General features: G+C 38.5%; 1 non-coding gene across 1 annotated transcript; it reads right to left on the bottom strand.

Annotated features, from left to right (window-relative positions):
* Positions 1-5,486: 5,486 nt before the first annotated feature.
* TRNAW-CCA (transfer RNA tryptophan (anticodon CCA)) lies at positions 5,487-5,559 on the bottom strand. The gene has a single exon. It is a non-coding gene; the product is annotated as a tRNA-Trp (tRNA).
* Positions 5,560-18,858: the final 13,299 nt, after the last annotated feature.

Raw genomic sequence — 18,858 nt, 5'->3', positions numbered from 1 at the left:
GGCCAAGTGGGTACATCGTGATGTGTATATACAGTGCTATAAACAATCTCAGCTGTTACATAACCATGTATTTACAAAACATGGGGCGAGAGCAAGAGGACGTGGGTTGAGAGAGTCTGACCACACTATCTAGGCTAGTCCCTTACACTTACAAAGGACATTCCTTTCAACCATAGATCAAACCAAACTTTAAAAAAAATGTCAATACAAAAATCACAAAATAAAAAATTATTTTGAGACAGCTCTAAAGGGTCCAATAAAGAAGTGATGAATCTGTGTGAAAATAGCAGTCATTCTACACATCATATTTTATAAAATTATTATATCAATTATTTTTAAATATTTTAAATTTTTACAACATGATATAATTTCACTATGGAACAAATGTTTGCTACCTCAAATTCATAGATAATAAAACTGTGATCTTTATATTGGCATAAAGATTATAAAAACATCTTGTCACCATTAACATTTGAAAGTGTGAATCCAGAATTTATATTTTCTTATGTCAAAATCAGTGTTAATACAGATCTACAGTAATAACATTTTTTAAAATACAGAAAATTTAGACGAGCTACTATATAACACAGATGAGCCAAATCAATTTCACAATATTGTAGAGTTTCATTTAATTTTGTGTGTGTATGTGATATTTTTCTTTTTTTGAATGGCATCTTGGCAACTCTCAATAAACATGCAGGGTGAAGCTTTGGCTAATAGGTGGTGACTTAAGAAATTCTGAGACACAGAAATAAACTGGGGCACAAGGATAGAATCGCCATCGACTCCTACAGTTCAGAGGCTTAGATCAAATAACTTCCCAGTTATATTTCCTAATATTGTCAATAAAACATTTAACTGAACTTACTAAAAATTAATTAAATAACTGTTGGGATTCTCTGGTGGCTCAGGTGGTAAAGAATCTGCCTGCAATGCAGGAAACCTGGGTTCAGCCCCTGGGTTGGGAAGATCCCTTGGAAAAGGGAGTGGCTACGCATTCCAATATTCTTGCCTGGAGAATTCTGTGGAATTCTCAGAGGAATTCTCAGAGTCTATGGGATCACAAAGAGTCAGACACAACTGAGTGACTTACACTTTCACTTTTTCACAAACAGTTGTTATGTGGCATGGAGTTTGGAGGCATAAAATTTATAAAATATTGCTATTGTATGTATTCCTGCCTTGGTGAAATCTATAACTTGTTTCACAGGAACTTTTTTTTTAATTGAAGGATAATTGCTTTACAGAATTTTGTTGTTTTCTGTCAAACCTGAACATGAATCTGCCATCAGTTCAGTTCAGTTCAGTCGCTCAGTCGTGTCCAACTCTGCAACCCCATGAATCATAGCACGCCAGGCCTCCCTGCCCATCACCAACTCCCGGAGTTCACTCAAACTCGTGTCCATCTAGTCAGTGATGCCATCCAGCCATCTCATCCTCTGTTGTCCCCTTCTCCTCCTGCCCCCAATCCCTCCCAGCATCAGAGTCTTTTCCAATGAGTCAAGTCTTCACATGAGGTGGCCAAAGTATTGGAGTTTCAGCTTCAGCATCAGTCCTTCCAATGAACACCCAGGACTGATCTCCTTTAGAATGGACTGGTTAGATTTCCTTGCAGTCCAAGGGACTCTCAAGAGTCTTCTCCAACACCACAGTTCAAAAGCATCAATTCTTTGGTGCTCAGCTTTCTTCACAGTCCAACTCTCACATCCATATATGACCACTGGAAAAACCATAGCCTTGACTAGATGGACCTTTGTTGCCAAAGAAATGTCTCTGCTTTTGAATATGCTATCTATCTAGGTTGGTCATAACTTTCCTTTCAAGGGGTAAGTGTCTTTTAATTTCATGGCTGCAATCACCATCTTCAGTGATTTTGAAGCCCAAAAAATAAAGTCTGATACTGTTTCCATAGTTTCCCCATCTATTTCCCATGTAGTGATGGGACCAGATGCCATGATCTTAGTTTTCTGAATCAGCCATAGGTATACATATATCCCCTCCCTTTTGAACCTCCCTCCCATCTGCCTCCCTATCCTACCCCTCTAGGTTGATACGGAGCCCCTGTCTGAGTTTCCTGATCTATACAGCAAATTCCCATTGGCTATCTATTTTACTTATCGTAATGTAAGTTTCCATATTACTCTTTCCATACATCTCACCCTTTTCTCTCCCTCCCCATGTCCATAAGTCTGTTCTCTATGTCTCTTTCTCCTTTGCTGTCCTGTAAATAAAATCTTCAGAAATATTTTTCTAGATTTCATATATGTGCATTAGAATATGGTATTTATTTTTTCTTTCTGTCTCACTTCATTCTGTATAATAGGTTCTAGGTTCATCCACCTCGTCAGAAGTGACTCAAATGCATTCCTTTTTATGGCTGAGTAATATTCCTTTGTGTGTATGTGCCATAATGTCTTTATCCATTCACCTGTCAGTGGACATCTAGGTTGCTTCCATGTTCTAGCTATTGTAAATAGTGCTGCAATGAACAATTGTATACCTGTGTCCTTTTCAATTTTGGTTTCCTCAGGGTATGTGCCTAGAAGTAGGATTGCTGGGTCTTGCTGCTGCTGCTGCTAAGTCGCTTCAGTAGTGTCCGACTCTGTGCTACACCATAGACGGCAGCCCACCAGGCTCCGCCATCCCTGGGATTCTCCAGGCAAGAACACTGGAGTGGGTTGCCATTGCCTTCTCCAATGCATGAAAGTGAAAAGTGAAAGTGAAGTCACTCAGTCATGCTGGGTCTTATGGTGGTTTTATTCCTAGCTTTTAAAGGAATCTCCATACCATCTTCCATAGTGACTGTATCAATTTATATTCCCAGCAACAGTACAAGAGCATTCCCTTTTCTCCACACCCTCTCCAGAATTTACTGTTTGTAGACTTTATGATGATGGCCATTCTGACCTGTGTGAGGTGATATCTCATTGTGGTTTTGATTTGCATTTCTCTAATAATGAGCGATGTTGAGCATCTTTTCATGTGTTTGTTGGCCATCTGTATGTCCTCTTTGGAGAAATGTCTGTTTAGGTCTTTTTCCCACTTTTTGATTGGGTTGTTTGTTTTCCTGTTATTGAGTTGTATGAGCTGCTTGTATATTTTGGAAATTAATCCTTTGTCAGTTGTTTCACTCATTATTATTTTCTCCCATTTTGAAGGTTGTCTTTTCACCTTGCTTATAGTGTCCTTTGTTATGCAAAATCTTTTAAGTTTAATCAGGTCCCACTTGTTTACTTTTGATTTTATTTCCATTACTCTAGGAGCTGGAACCTCCATTACTCATAGAGAATCTTGCTTTGACTTATGTCATCGAGTGTTCTGCCTATGTTTTCCCATAATAGTTTTAGAGTTTCTGGTCTTACATTTAGGTATTTAATACATTTTGAGTTTATCTGTGTGTGGTGTTAGAAAGTGTTCTAATTTCATTCTCTTACATGTAGCTGTCCAGTTTTCTTGGCACCATTTATTGAAGAGGCTGTCTTTGCCCCACTGAATATTTTTATCTCCTTTATAAAAATTAAGTTATCTATAGGTGCACGCGACCTGCACACTAAGCACAGGCAGCTGTGACCAGCACACTAGGTGCAGCCGAGAGGAGCTACCCCACGTCCAAGGTCAGGGGCAGAAGCCGGGAGGACCCCATGTCCTAAGGGCGGCAGCCAAGAGGAGTTACCCCACGTCCGAGGTCAGGGGCAGCGGCCAAGAGTGCCAGGCTGCAACAGCGCAGTAATGGCCGGGAGGAGCCACCCCGTGCCCGAGGCCAGGGGCGGTGGCCGGGAGGAGCAACCACACATTCAAGGAGTGGTGGATGCGCCAGCACAGGAGGGCCTAGAGGAGCCATCACACATTGAGGGTCAGGAAGGGTGGTGGTGAGAAGATACCCCTTATCCAAGGTAAGGAGCAGCGGCTGCACTTTCCTGGAACAGCCATGAAGAGATACCCCATGCCCAAGGTAAAAGAAACCTAAGTAAGATGGTAGGTGTTGCAAGAGGGATTCAGAGAGCAGACACACTGAAACCATAATCACAGAAAACTAGTCAATCTAATCACACTAGGACCACAGCCTTGTCTAACTCAATGAAACTAAACCATGCCCGTGGGGCAACCCAAGACAGGTGGGTCATGGTGGAGATGTCTGACAGAATGTGGTCCACTAGAGAAAGGAATGGCAAACTACTTCAGTATTTTTGCCTTGAGAACCCCATGAACAGTATGAAAAGGCAAAATGATAGGATACTGAAAGAGGAACTCCCCAGGTCAGTAGGTACCCAACACGCTACTGGAGATTAGTAGAGAAATAACTCCAGAAAGAATGAAGGGATGGAGCCAAACCAAAAACAATACTCAGCTGTGGATGTGACTGGTGATAGAAGCAAGGTCTGATGCTGTAAAGAGCAATATTGCATTCCATGAATCAAGGCAATTTGGAAATGGTCAAACAAGAGATGGCAAGAATGAATGTCGACATGAGGAATCAGTGAACTAAAATGGACTGGAATGGGTGAATTTAACTCAGATGACCATTACATCTACTACTGTGGGCAGGAATCCCTCAGAAGAAATAGAGTAGCCATCATGGTCAACAAAACAGTCTGAAATGCAATATTGGATGCAATCTCAAAAACGACAGAATGATCTCTGTTCATCTCCAAGGCAACCCATTGAATATCACGGTAATCCAAGTCTATGCCCCAACCAGTAACGCTGAAGAAACTGAAGATGAATGGTTCTATGAAGACCTACAAGACCTTTTAGAACTAACACCCTAAAAAGATGTCCTTTTTATTATAGGGGACTGGAATGCAAAAGAAGGAAGTCAAGAAACACCTCGAGTAACAGGCAAATTTGGCCTTGGAATATGGAATGAAGCAGGGCAAAGACTAATAGAGTTTTGCCAAGAAAATGCATTGGTCATAGCAAACACTCTCTTCCAACAACACAAGAGAAGACTCTACACATGGACATCACCAGATGGTCAACACCAAAATCAGATTGATTATATTCTTTGCAGCCAGAGATAGAGAAGCTCTACACAGTCAACAAAAACAAGACCGGGAGCTGACTGTGGCTCAGATCATGAACTCCTTATTACCAAATTCAGACTTAAATTGAAGAAAGTAGGGAAAACCGCTAGACCATTCAGGTATGACCTAAATCAAATCCCTAATGATTATACAGTGGAAGTGAGAAATTGATTTAAGGGACTAGATGTGCTAGATAGAGTGCCTGATGAACTATGGATGGAAGTTCATAACATTGTACAGGAGACAGGGATCAAGACCATCACCATGGAAAGGAAATGCAAAAAAAGCAAAATGGCTGTCTGGGGAGGCCTTACATATAGCTGTGAAGAAAAAGTGAAGTTGCTCAGTCATGTCCGACTCTTTGCGACCCCATGGACTATAGCCTACCAGGCTTCTCCGTCCGTGGGATTCTCCAGGCAAGAAGAATACTGGAGTGGGTTACCATTTCCTTCTCCAGGGGATCTCCCTGACCCAGGGATCGAACCTGGGTCTCCTGCATTGGAGGCAGACGCTTTAACCTCTGAGCCACCAGGGAAACCAGAAGAGAAGCAAAAAGCAAAGGAGAAAAGGAAAGATATAAGCATCTGAATGCAGAGTTCCAAAGAATAGCAAGGAGAGATAAGAAAGCCTTCTTTAGCGATCAATACAAAGAAATAGAGGAAAAGAACAGAATGGGAAAGACTAGAGATCTCTTCAAGAAAATTAGAGATACCAAGGGAACATTTCATTTAAAGATGGGCTCAATAAAGGACAGAAATGGTATAGAACTAACAGAAGCAGAATATATTAAGAAGAGGTAGCAAAATACACAGAAGAACCGTACAAAAAGATCTTCATGACCTGGATAATGACGATAGTGTGATCATTAATCTAGAGCCAGACATCCTGGAATGTGAAGTCAAGTGGGCCTTAGAAAGCATCACTATGAACAAAGCTAGTGGAGGTGATGGAATTCCAGTGGAGCTATTTCAAATCCTGAAAGATGATGCTGTGAAAGTGCTGCACTCAATATGCCAGCAAATTTGGAAAACTCAGCAGTGGCCACAGGACTGGAAAAGGTCAGTTTTCATTCCAATCCCAAAGAAAGGCAATGCCAAAGAATGCTCAAACTACCACACAATGGCACTCATCTCACATGCTAGTAAAGTCATGCTCACAATTCTCCAAGCCAGTCTTCAGCAATACGTGAATCATGAACTTCCTGATGTTCAAGCTGGTTTTAGAAAAGGGAGAGGAACCAGAGATCAAATTGCCAACATCCGCTGGATCATCAGTAAAACAAGAGAGTTCCAGATAAACATCTCTTTCTGCTTTATTGACTATGCCAAAGCCTTTGAGTGTGTGGATCACAATAAACTGTGGAAAATTCTGAAAGAGATGGGAATACCAGACCACCTGATCTGCCTCTTGAGAAATCTGTATGCAGGTCAGGAAGCCACAGTTAGAACTGGACATGGAACAACAGACTGGTTCCAAATAGGAAAATGAGTACATCAAGGCTGTATATTGTCACCCTGCTTATTTAACTTCTATGCAGTGTATATCATGAGAAACTCTGGACTGGAAGAAACACAAGCTGGAATCAAGATTGCCGGGAGAAATATCAATAACCTCAGATATGCAGATGACACCACCCTTATGGCAGAAAGTGAAAAGCAACTCAAAAGCCTCTTGATGAAAGTGAAAGAAGAGAGTGAAAAATTTGGCCTAAAGCTCAACATTCAGAAAACGAAGATCATGGCATCCGGTCCCATCACTTCATGGGAAATAGATGGGGAAACAGTGTCAGACTTTATTTTGGGGGGCTCCAAAATCACTGCAGATGGTGACTGCAGCCATGAAATTAAAAGACGCTTACTCCTTGGAAGAAAAGTTATGACCAACCTAGATAGCATATTCAAAAGCAGAGACATTACTTTTCTGACTAATGTCCATCTAGTCAAGGCTATGGTTTTTCCTGTGGTCATGTATGGATGTGAGAGTTGGACTGTGAAGAAGGCTGAGCACCGAAGAATTGATGTGTTTGAACTGTGGTGTTGGAGAAGACTCTTGAGAGTCCCTTGGACAGCAAGGAGATCCAACCAGTCCTTTTGAAGCATATCAGCCCTGGGATTTCTTTAGAAGGACTAATGCTAAAGCTGAAACTCCAGTACTTTGGCCACCTCATGTGAAGAGTTGACTCATTGGAAAAGACTCTGATGCTGGGAGGGATTGGGGGCAGGAGAAGGGGACAACAGAGGATGAGATGGCTGGATGGCGTCACTGACTCGATAGACTTGAGTCTGAGTGACTCTGGGAGTCGATGATGGACAGGGAGGCCTGGAGTGCTGTGATTCATGGAGTTGCAAAGACTCGGACATGATTGAGTGACTGAACTGAACTGATAGGTGCATAGGTTTATTTCTAGGCTTTCTATCTTGTTCTCTTGGTTTATATTACTGTTTTTGCGCCAGTACCATACTGTCTTGATGACTGTAGCTTTGTAGTATAATCAGAAGTCAGGAATGTTGATTCCTCCAGCTCCATTCTTTTTTCTCAAGACTGCTTTGGCTATTTGGGGTCTTTTGTGTTTCCATATTAATTGTGAATATTTTTGTTCTAGTTCTGTGAAAAATGCCATTGGTAATTTGATAGGGATTTCTTTGAATCTGTAGATTGCATTTGGTAGTATAGTCATTTTTACAATGTTGATTCTTCCTACCCAGGAACATGGAATAATATCTCTCCATCTGATTATGTCATCTTTGCTTTTCTTTTATCAGTGTCTTATGATTTTCTGTGCATAGTTATTTTTTCTCCTTAGGTATGTTTATTTTGAGATATTTAATTCTTTTTGTTGCAAAGGTGAATGGGATTGATTCTGTAATTTCTCTTTCTGATTTTTCATTGTTAGTATATAGAAAAGCAAGTAACTTCTGTGTATTGATTTTGTATCCTGCAACTTTGCTAAATTCACTGATTCAGTTCAGTCACTCAGTCATGTCTGACTCTTTGCAACCCCACAGACTGTAGCACACCAGGCCTCCTGTCCATCACCAACACTTAGAGTTCACTCAAACTCATGTCCATTGAGTTAGTGATGCCCTCCAGCCATCTCATCCTCTGTCATCCCCTTTTCCGCCTGTCTTCAAGCTTTCCCAGCATCAGGGTCTTTTCAAATGAGTCAGTTATTCTCATCAGGTAGCCAAAGTATTGGAGTTCTAGTTTCAGCATCAGTCCTTCCGAAGAACATTCAACACTGATTTCCTTTAGGATGGACTGGCTGGATTTTCTTGTATTCCAAGGGATGCAAAAGAGTCTTCTCCAACACCGCAGTTCAAAGGCATCAATTCTTCAGAGCTCAACTTTCTTTATAGAAAGAAATTTCACATACATACACGACTACTGGGGAAATCATAGCTTTGAGTAGATGTACTTTTGTTGGCAAAGTAATTAATATCTGCTTTTTAATGTGCCATCTAGGTAGTTCATAGCTTTTTTCCAAGGAGTTCAGTTCAGTTCAGTCTCAGTTGTGTCTGACTCTTTGTGACCCATTGAACCAAGTACACCAGGGCTCCCTGTCCATCACCAACTCCTGGAGACCACCCAAACTCATGTTCATTGAGTTGGTGATGCCATCCAATCATCTCATCCTCTGTAGTCCACTTCTCTGCCTGCCCTCAATCATTCTCAGCATCAGGGTCTTTTCAAATGAATCACTCTTCACATCAGGTGGCCAAAGTATTGGAGTTTCAGCTTCAACATCAGTCCTACAAAAGAACACCCAGGACTGATCTCCTTTAGGATGGACTGGTTGGATCTCCTTGCAGTCCAAGAGAATCTCAAGAGTTTTATAACACCACAGTTCAAAAACATCAGTTCTTCAGTGCTCAGCTTTTTTTATAGTCCAAATCTTGCATCCATCCTTGATCACTGAAAAAACAATAACCTTGGCTAGATGGACCTTTCTTGACAAAGCAATGTCTCTGCTTTTTAATATGCTGTCTAGATTGGTCATAACTTTCCTTCCAAGGAGCAAGCATTTTTTAATTTCATGGTTGCAATCACCATCTGCAGTGATTTTGGAGCCCAGAAAAATAAAGTCAGCCATTTCCACTGTTTTTCCATCTATTTGCATGAAGTGATGGGACTGGACACATGGACATCACCAGATGGTCAACACTGAAACCAAATTGATTATATTCTTTGCAGTCAAATGGAGAAGCTCTATACAGTAAGCAAAAACAAGACCAGGAGCTGACTGTGGCTCAGATCATGAACTCCTTACTACCAAATTCAGACTCAAATTGAAGAAAGTAGGGGAAACCACTAGACCATTCAGGTATGACCTAAATTAAATGCCTTATGATTATACAGTGGAAGTGAGAAATAGATTTAGGGACTAGATCTCATAGATAGAGTGCTTGATGAACTATGGATGGAGGTTCATGACATTGTAGAGGAGACAGGGTTCAAGATAATCCCCATGGAAAAGAAATGCAAAAAAAGCAAAGTGGCTGTCTGGGGAGGCCTTACAAATAGCTGTGAAAAGAAGAGAAGTGAAAAGCAAAGAGGAAAAGAAAAGATAAGAGTATCTGAATGCAGAGTTCCAAAGAAAAGCAAAGAGAGATAAGAAAGCTTTCCTCAGTAATCAATGCAGAGAAATAGAGGAAAACAACAGAATGGGAAACACTAGAGATCTCTTCAAGAAAATTAGAGATACCAAGGGAACATCTCATGCAAATGGACTTGATAAAGGACGGAAATGATATGGACCTAACAGAAGCAGAAGATATTAAGAGAAGGTGGCAAGAATACACAGAACTGTACAAAAAAGATCTTCACAACCAAGATAATCACGATGGTGTGATCACTCATCTAGAGCCAGAAACCCTGGAATGTGAAGTCAAATGGGCCTTAGAAAGCATCACTACAAACAAAGCTAGTGGAGGTGATGATATTCCAGTTGAGCTGTTTCAAATCCTGAAAGATGATGCTGTGAAAGTACTGCACTCAATATGCCAGCAACTTTGGAAAACTCCGCAGTGGCCACAGGACTGGAAAAGGTCAGTTTTCATTCCAATGCCAAAGAATGCGCAAACTACTGCACAATTCCACTCATCTTACACGCTATTAAAGAAATGCTCACAATTCTCCAAGCCAGGCTTCAGCAATATGTGAACTGTGAACTTCCTGATGTTCAAGCTGGTCTTAGAAAAGGCAGAGGAACCAGAGGTCAAATAGCCAACATTCGCTGGATCATCAAAAAAGCAAGAGAGTTCCAGAAACACATCCATTTCTGCTTTATTGACTGTGTCAAGCTTTTGACTATGTGGATAACAATAAACTGTGGAAAATTCTGAAAGATGGGGATACCAGACCACCCGACCTACCTCTTGAGAAACCTATATGCAGGTCAGGAAGCAACAGTTAGAACTGGACATGAAACAACAGACTGGTTCCAAATAGGAAAAGGAGTATGTCAAGGCTGTATATTGTCACCCTGCTTATTTAACTTTTATGCAGAGTACATCATGAGAAACCTTGGGCTGGAAGAAGCACAAGCGGGAATCAAGATTGCTGGGAGAAATATCAATCACCTCAGATATGCAGATGACACCACCCTTATGGCAGAAAGTGAAGAGCAACTCAAAAGCCTCTTGATGAAAGTGAAAGAGGAGAGTGAAAAAGTTGGCTTAAATCTCAACATTCAGAAAACAAAGATCATGGCATGTGTTCCCATCATTTCATAGGAAATAGATGGGGAAACAGTGGAAACAGTGTCAGACTTTATTTGTGTTTTGGGCTCCAAAATCACTGCAGATGGTGATTGCAGCCATGAAAGTAAGACACTTACTCTTTGGAAGGTAAGTTATGACCAACCTAGATAGCATATTCAAATGCAGAGACATTACTTTGGCACAAAGGTCTGTCTAGTCAAGGCCTTGGTTTTTCCAGTGGTCATGTATGGATGTGAAAGTTGGACTGTGAAGAAAGCTGAGCACCGCAGAATTGATGCTTTTGACCTGTGGTGTTGGAGAAGACTCTTGAGAGTCCCTTGGACTGCAAGGAGATCCAACCAGCCCATTCTGAAGAAGATCAGTCCTGGGTGTTCATTGGAAGGACTGATGCTGAAGCTGAAACTCCAATACTTTGGCCACCTCATGCGAAGACTTGACTCATTTGAAAAGACCCTGAGCCTGGGAGGGATTGGGGGCAGGAGGAGAAGGGGACAACAGAGGATGAGATGGCTGGATGACATCACTGACTAGATGAACATGAGTTTGAGTGAACTCCAGGAGTTGGTGATGGACAAAGAGGCCTGGTGTGCTACAATTCATGGAGTTGCAAAGAGTAAGACATGACTGAGTCACTGAACTGAACTGAACTAATGGGTCCAGATGCCATGATCTTAGTTTTCTGAATGTTGAGCTTTCAGCCAACTTTTTCACTCTCCTCTTTCACTTTTGTCAAGAGGCTCTTTAGTTCTTCTTCATTGTCTGCCATAAGAGTGGTGTCGTCTACATATCTGAGGTTATTGATATTTCTCACAGCAACCTTGATTCCAGCTTATGCTTCCTCCAGCCCAGCATCTCTCATGATGTACCCTGAACATAAATTAAATAAGCAGGGTGACAATATACAGCCTTGACGCACTCCTTTCCCTAATTTGAACCAGTCTGTTGTTCCATGTCCGGTTCTAACTGCTGCTTCCTGACCTGCATACAGATTTCTCAAGAGGCAGGTCAGGTGGTCTGATATTCCTATCTCTTTAAGAATTTTCCACAGTTTCTTGTGGTCCACACAGACAAAGGCTTTGGCATAGTCAATAAAGCAGAAACAGATGTTTTTCTGAAACTCTCTTGCTTTTTCGTTGATCCAGTAGATGTTGGCAGTTTGATTTCTGGTTGCTCTGCTTTTTCTATATCCACCTTGAATGTTAGATTAGCTCTAGTAATTTTCTGATTATATATTTAGGGTTTCCTATGTACAGTATCATGTCATCTGCAGTGAGAGCTTTACTTCTTCTTTTCTGATCTGGATTCTTTTTTTTCTTTTTCTTCTGTGATTGCTATAGCTAGGACTTCCAGAACTATGTCGAATAATAGAGGTGAAAATGGACACCCTTGTCTTGCTCCTGATCTTAGGGGGAATTCTTTCAGTTTCTCACCATTGAGAATAATGTTTGCTGTAGGCTTATCATGTATGGCCTTTACTATGTTGAGGTAGGTTCGTTCTATGCCCATTGTTTGAAGAGTTTTAATCATAAATGGGTGCTGAATTTTGTCAAAGGCTTTTTCTACATCTATTGAGATGATCATATGGTTTTTATCTTTCAATTTGTTAATATGGTGTGTTACATTGATTGATTTGCATATATTGAAGAATCCTTGCATTCCTGGAGTAAACCCAACCTGATAATGGTGTATGAGCTTTTTGATGTGCTGCTGAATTCTGTTTGCTAAAATTTTGTTGAGGACTTTTGTATCTATGTTCATCAGTGATATTGGCCTGTGATTTCTTTTTTGTGTGTTGCCTTTGTCTGGTTTTGGTATCAGGGTGATGGTGGCCTCATAGAGTGAGTTAAGAAGTGTTCCTTCCTTTGCAAGTTTTGAAAGCATTTTAGAAGGATAGGCATTAGCTCTTCTCTAAATGTTTGATAGAATTCCCCTGTGAAGCCATCTGGTCCTGGGTTTTTGTTTCTTGGGGGAGATTTTTTTATCACAGCTTAAATTTCAATGCTTGTCTTTGGGTTGTTCATAATTTCTATTTCTTCCTGGCTCAGTTTTGGAAGGTTGAACTTTTCTAAGAACCTGTCCATTTCTTCCAGGTTATCCATTTTATTGCCATATAGTTGTTCATAAGTCTCTTATAATCCTTTGTTTTTCTGCATTGTCTGTTGTAAACTCTCCTTTTTCATTTATAATTTTGTTGATTTGATTCGTCTCTCATTTTTTCCTTGATGAGTCTGGCTAAAGGTTTGTCAATTTTGTTTATCTTCTCAAAGAACCAGATTTTACTTTTATTCATCTTTACTATTGTTTCTTTCATTTCTTTTTCATTTCTTTCTGCTCAGATCTTTATAATTTCTTCTACTAATTTGGTTTTTTTTGTTGTTGTTCTTCTTCTTCTTTTCCCAGTTGTTTTAGATATAAAGTTACACTGTCTATTTGATGTTTTTCTTGTTTCTTGAGTTATACTTTGCTATAAACTTCCTTCTTAGACCTGCTTTTGCTGCATCCCATAGGCTTTGAATTGTTGTGTTTTCATTGCCATTTGTTTCTAGAAATTTTTTAACACAGAAATATTTTTAAATGAGTTCAGATCTCTGTACAACTTGAGATAGCAAGATAAAATGAGTTAGAGAAAACTTTTTCTATGCTCTTTTTGTAGGTTTAAAAAATAGGTCTAGTCTTTTTTCAGTAAAATAAATTTCAAAATGGATAATTTTAAATTAAAAACATCTATACCAAATATAAAAATGAAAATATAGTTTAGTCTTTTCTCCTATATATTTAATATATATTTATTACATAATAAATTATATTGGAGAGTAATACTTCCTAGGAAAGTAATTTTATAACACACCTTCATCATATTATTTCTTAATAGTGATGTAGTATTTTATTTTTCATGTGTGAATTTTATTCTGAAGTTGGAAAATCACTGAGGATTATTTCATATATTTCTCTTCTTTTCTCCAAAAGAAAGCATGTTTAAAAACTACTGGAATATTATATGTGAAAAGATTCAGTTACTTAAGTTGGATTCATCTTAAATAACAAGTTCTTATATATATTTTGCAAATCTCACAAATGCTGTAGAAACAGAATTACAATATAAATATAAATATTTTCCAAATTTGCTTAAAGGAGACCAATCATCCAAATAAAAATTTGAACACTGAAAATGAGAACCTATCTTATACCAAAAGTATATTACCCTTTCTTTTTCAGAAGTTACTTCGTTTACATAAGTATGGTACTTGGTAATAAGAATGATTAGAATAATGTAAAAAGTGCCAAGAATAAATTGAAATTTGTCCAAATATCATTTATAAATAATTACCATTTACTTTCTAATGAATGTACCTGCAGACATATCCCCCAAGGTATCAGAGTAAATATATATTTTTATATTACTGTGAAATATAATGTAGGTACAAGTGCATAAATATATTTTATAAGTAATTATAAGGCAAACAATTGTGTAACCATTATCTAGGAAAAAGAAAAGGAAATTTGATAGTCACATTGAGGTTATACTTATGTGTCCCTCATTGGTCACCAAAACATCCCACTCCATAAGAAATAGTATTTGTTTTGCACTTATATCTGTGTGTGTATATATTTCTTTGATTAAATATTATTTTTAAGATTCATTCATGCCACTGTAAGGGGTTCATTTTTACTGAAATTCAGGATGTACTCCATTGTGTGACCCTACTATGAATTACAAATTACTTCTTCAGTTGCATTGATTACTGAAGAAAAAATGTATAAAACATCTTATATGTGGACCCTGGTACAAAAGTACATGGATACCTCTCTGGGCTACATTTTGCTCCATAGATGGTAAATTTACCTTCAAGTTTGCTAGAAAATATTAAGCTCCTTTTAGCTGAGCATATAAATTTACACTCCTAATGGCAGCAAGCAAGCTTACCTGTTTCCTCAGTTATCACCTATACATTTTAGTTCTCGCTAGTTTTATGGGCTTAAAGAGTGTATCACAAATTTATACTTCCTTGATTAATAATATGAATGATCTTTTATTTCAACTTATTGATCACTAGGATTTTTCTTTTGTGATGTGCCTGTACAAGTCTTTGAAACTTTGATCTGTTGGGCTGTCTTGTTTTGTAGATGTTACTTTTATATTCTGAATGCTGGGTCTAAAGCAGTTATTACACATGCAAGACAAACATATTCTCTTGCCCTCTAGCTTCTTTGTTCTCTCTCTTCTTGGGTTAAAAGTTCTTATTTTTAATTTAGAAAAAAAAATAAAGCTACAATATTTCCTTCAGTGATTTTGTTTTTATTGTCTTATTAAAGACATACCTCCTTATGTAACATTTACAAATAGATCTTTCTATCAGTTTGATTCTTAACTCACCTGAAATTGATTTTTGCTTTCAACAAGATGTTAAAGGTAAATTTCTGTTTCTGTTTTCATTTTTTTAATGAGAAAACCAATTGTTCCAATGTCATTTATAGAAGTCTTTATGTCCCACTCTTCTAAAGGGCCATCTTTGTCATATATTGAGTTACCATATATTAACACATTTGCTTTAAGACTCTATACATTGGATGCTATTTTAAGTGGCATTTTATTTTCTGATTAGTTTTGTAGATGTTTAGCAATATAATTCAGAGAAGGCAATGGCAACCCACTCCAGTACTCTTGCCTGGCAAATCCCATGGGCGGAGGAGTCTGGTAGGCTGCAGTCCAGGGGTTTTTTCAAGAGTCAGACATGACTGAAGTGACATAGCAGTAGCAGCAGCAACAGCAGCAGCAGCAGCAGCAGCAACAGCAATATAACTTGTTTTTCTACATTGCCCTTCTACCTAGCAACCTTACAGAGTTCACTGATTAATTATAATTATTTACCTATAGAAATGTTAAAATTGCAACATGTATAGTACTATAATCTATAAATAATAAAATTATGATATTATTTTTCTTTCTAACCACATTGCATTTTTTTTTGTTAACTCATTTCATTGGCAAAGACATTCAATTCAAAGTTGAATAGATATGGCGAAAGTGACCCGTCTTATTTGTACCCAAACCCAGAAAGAAGGGTCAGCATTTTGCTAATAAGTACATAACTCCTCTAGGTATTTGTAATCACTTAAAAATAATCAAATTAAAGAAATTTGATGTCATTATTATTGTTGTTATAAATGTATAATACTTTAATAGTATTTTATTGCATCTGCAGAGATGATAATATATTTTTCTTCTTATTTAGTTACATATGAATATGAACACATATTTATTGTAAATTAACAGCACATGTACATATAGTCATATGTACATACAGAAACACACACACATATTCCTGTTATAAAGTATTTATCAAATCCTCTTTTATTGCTTTTTATAATCATAAATGAGTATCGAATATTTTACAAGATCTTTTCAGCATCTATGAAAGTAATAACATGTGCATATATGAGTATTTTTCTTTTCATCTAATGATATGCTGCATGTTGCTGCTGCTGCTGCTATGTTGCTTCAGTCATGTCTGACTCTGTGTGACCCCATAGACAGCAGCCCACCAGGCTCTGCCATCCATGGGATTTTCCAGGCAAGAGTACTTGAGCGGTTGCCATTGCCTTCTCAGATGCTGCATGTTAATAAGTTATAAATATAAAGCTATACCTGAATTTCTAAACAAATATTCATAAATTAATATTTGCTATTATTTCATTTAATATTTGAGGGCTTCCCCGATGGCTCTAGAGGTAAAAAAACACACCTGCCAGTGCAGGAGACAAAGACACATGGGTTCAATCCTTGGGTTGAGAAGATCCCATGTAGGAGGGCACAGCAACCCACTCCAGTATTCTTTCCTGGAGCCTTCCATGGACAGAGGGGCTTGGCAGCCTATGGTCTATAGGGTCATAAAGGGCTAGACCTGAATGAAGCAACTTAGCAAGCATGCATTTAGTATTTATCTTATTTATATTGGTATGAGCATTTAAGACTATGAATTAACCTCTGATTATTGTTTTGTCTATTGCTATGTCTCATATTTTACATTGTGTTAATTTAAAATCATTATTATTATATTTTTAGTGACTTTTTTTGCTTTGCATTTCCTCTTTCACCAAGAAATTATTTAACAGAATGCATTAAAAAAATCTTTGTGTAGAATTAAGCTGTTTCCAGATTTATTGATTTCTATTTTTATCACATTAGAATCATAGAATGTTATTTGGATTATTACTATTTTAAGGAAGTTGAGATTTTCTTTGTGATCCAATATAGGATAAGTTTTTTTTTTTTTCTTTTGCAAAATCTCTATGTGCACCTGAGGAAAATATACATTCTATAACAATAGGAATTAGACTTTATGTATTAATATATTAATGTATGGATGTGAGAGTTGGACTGTGAAGAAGGCTGAGCGCCAAACAATTGATGCTTTTGAACTGTGGTGTTGGAGAAGACTCTTGAGAGTCCCTTGGACTGCAAGGAGATCCAACCAATCCATTCTGAAGGAGATCAGCCCTGGGATTTCTTTGGAAGGAATGATGCTAAAGGTGAAACTCCAGTACTTTGGCCACCTCATGTGAAGACTTGACCCATTGGAAAAGACTCTGATCCTGGGAGGGATTGAGGGCAGGAGGAGAAGGGGACAACAGAGGATGAGATGGCTGGATGGCATCACTGACTCAATGGACATGAGTCTGAGTGAACTCCAGGAGTTGGTGATGGAGAGGGAGGCCTGACGTGCTATGATTCATGGGGTTGCAAAGAGTCGGACACGACTGAGCGACTGAACTGAACTGAACTGAACTGAAGACCTACCTTATTGATTTTGTTGTTTAGACATACTATATCTTTATATATTTTTGCCCACTTCATCTGTCTTTGGTTAATAACAAAATGTGTGTATCTCTTACTGTTATTTTTCTATTGTCTGCTTTTATTTTTGTTTTTTTTTCAGTCATTTTTTGTCTGCATACTTAATATTTTAGTTAAATGTCATATATTTTGTGGGAAAAAGAAAGTAAATGTAATATGAAGGCTAGTCTATTTTTCTCTATAGAAGATTGCTTCTGGTCCTCACAGGCAGATCAGTTAACAGACCTAAACAGGGAATGAATTCTTTCTAAAATGGAATTCAGTGTTTGCAAGCACTTGTCTATGCATGAATTGTAAGTTCAGTCACTCAATCATGTCTGACTTTTTGTGACCCCATGTACTACAGCACACCAGGCCTCCCTGTCCATCACCAAGTCCCAGAGTTTACTCAAACTGATGTCCATTGAGTTGGAGATGTCATCCAACCATCTCATACTCTGTTGTCTCCTTCTCCTCCTGCCTTCAATCTTTCCCAGCATCAGAGTCTTTTCCAATGAGTCAGTTCTTTGGATCAAGTGGCCAAAGTATTGGAGTTTCAGCTTCAAAATCAGTCCTTCCAAAGAACATTCAGGACTGATTTCCTTTAGGATCTCCTTTCATTCTAAGGGACCCTCCAGTCTTCTCCAACACCACAGTTCAAAACCATCGGTTCTTCGGTGCTCAGCTTTCTTTATAGTGCAACTCTCACATCCATACATAACTACTGGAAAAACCATAGCTTTGACTATATGGACCTTTGTTGGCGAAGTAATGTCTCTGCTTTTTAATATACTGTCTACACTGTCTGTGTTGGTCATAACTTTTCTTCCAAGGAGCAAGTCTCTTTTAATTTCATGGCTGCAATCACCATCTGCAATGATTTTGGAGCCCCCAGAACTAAAGTCGGCCACTGTTTCCACTGTTTTGCCATCTATTTGCCATGAAGTGATGGGACCGGATGCCATGATCTTAGTTTTCTGAATATTGAGCTTTAAGCCAACTTTTTCACTCTCCTTTTCCACTTTCATCAAAAGGCTTTTTAGTTCTTCTTCACTTTCTACCATAAGAGTGGTATCATCTGCATATCTGAGGTTATTGATATTTCTCCTGGCAATATTGATTCCACCTTGTGCTTCCTCCAGCTCAGCATTTATCATGATGTACCCTGCATATAAGCTAAAACAGCAGGGTAACAATATACAGCCTTGATGTATTCCTTTCTCTACTTGGAACCAGTTTATTGTTCCATATCCAGTTCTAAAAGTTGCTTCCTGGCCTG

Source organism: Budorcas taxicolor, chromosome 3 (genome assembly GCF_023091745.1).
Source record: "Budorcas taxicolor isolate Tak-1 chromosome 3, Takin1.1, whole genome shotgun sequence".
NCBI classification, from domain to species: Eukaryota; Metazoa; Chordata; class Mammalia; order Artiodactyla; family Bovidae; genus Budorcas; species Budorcas taxicolor.
The sequence above is the reverse complement of the archived record's forward strand: the minus strand, read 5'-3'. Positions and strand labels throughout refer to the sequence as shown.